We start from the raw sequence: 1,703 nt of genomic DNA on the forward strand, positions 1-1,703 counted from the left end.
AGCGAATTGCATTGAATTTCCATTACAATCCTTTGCTTTGTAAAGATACAGTGCCTGTATCAAAGGGCTTCATCAGGTATAGACTGAATCATATCATGTAGAATTTGCCCTGTTTTTCCTTTCCTGTTAACTGTATAAAGAGAGCCAGTGCAAATATGCTCTCCCTCTCTTTCTCTCCCTTTCTCTTTCCCTCCCCTTCTCTCTCTCTTTCTCTCTCTCTCCATCTTGCCCCTCTCTCTTTCGCTCTGGAAATCGATGCAAAATGCTTTATAAAAAACCAATACTCATCTCCCTGTTATGCCCGAGGTGTTCCTTTCTCATATGGTCTTGCAATTCTTCCAGCTAGAATTTCACCATACCCCTCCAGGCTAACTCTGTTTTTCATCTCCACTTTTTTTTAAGCAATTAAAATGCTGCCTGTTTTTATTTTATTTATTTCTTTTTCCCTCTCTCCATTTCTGTATCTCCCTCGGTCTCAGTGTTTTCTTTTGGTAAATCACAGATTCGGGGCCCTCAGCACCTGAAAGACGGACCCCTGCCCTCACCCAGCTTTGTTACTGTCATGTCAGACAGGTAGAGAGAGAGACAGCTACACACCCTCATGCCTGCCTGCCTGGCTCAGATAGACAGAGAGAGACAGAGAGAGAGAGAGAGAGAGAGAGAGAGAGAGAGCGAGAGAGAGAGAGAGAGAGAGAGAGAGAGAGAGAGAGGGGGCAGAGTGGGAGTTTGTGAAGGACTGGAGCATCTCTGATCTCCCATCCCAGCGGTGCTGAGTAGAGGCAGCGGGGGTGAGCGGGCGGTAGGTAGACATCTCATGGACCCACACATGTCAGACTAACAGTTTAGAGTCTGAAACTCATGGCTAGGGGTGTGGGTGGGTCAAGACAAGTGCAGCTTTTCACTCTCTCCAAAATGAAAGAGACCTGAGCTGTCTTCAATAGATTCCCAATAAATTTTGACATACGTTGCAGGACATCTTACATATGTCTGTGAAAACAAATGCCCAGAGAGTGTGTTTGGATGAATGTATCAAACCCAACTTCAAGGGCGTACACTGGCTCTGTGGGGGCCAGTGATATCCTGCAATGCTGGAAGGGGGGCCTGAGTGAAAACGTTTGGGAACCCCTGGCATAGTAGATAATACCACTGATGGCTGCAGGTAGCCTAGTGGTTAGCGCGTTGGGCCTGTAACCGAAAGGTCGCTGGTTTGAATACCTGAGGTGAAAAAAAACCTGTTTTTATGCTATACTATATATCCCTCATAGATAATGGAAACCAGAGAGATTATCAAATCAAATCAAATCAAATCAAATGTTATTGGCCACATGCGCCGAATACAACAGGTGCAGACATTACAGTGAAATGCTTACTTACAGCCCTTAACCAACAGTGCATTTATTTTTAACAAAAAAGTAAAAATAAAACAACAACAAAAAAAGTGTTGAGAAAAAAAGTGCAGAAGTATAATAAAATAACAGTAGGGAGGCTATATATACAGGGGGGTACCGGTGCAGAGTCAATGTGCGGGGGCACCGGCTAGTTGAGGTAGTTGAAGTAATATGTACATGTGGGCAGAGTTAAAGTGACTATGCATAAATAATTAACAGAGTAGCAGCAGCGTAAAAGGATGGGGTGGGGGGGCAGTGCAAATAGTCCGGGTAGCCATGATTAGCTGTTCAGGAGTCTTATGGCTTGGGGGTAGA

Source organism: Coregonus lavaretus, assembly GCF_964263955.1.
Source record: "Coregonus lavaretus genome assembly, chromosome: 4".
Lineage (NCBI taxonomy): Eukaryota > Metazoa > Chordata > Actinopteri > Salmoniformes > Salmonidae > Coregonus > Coregonus lavaretus.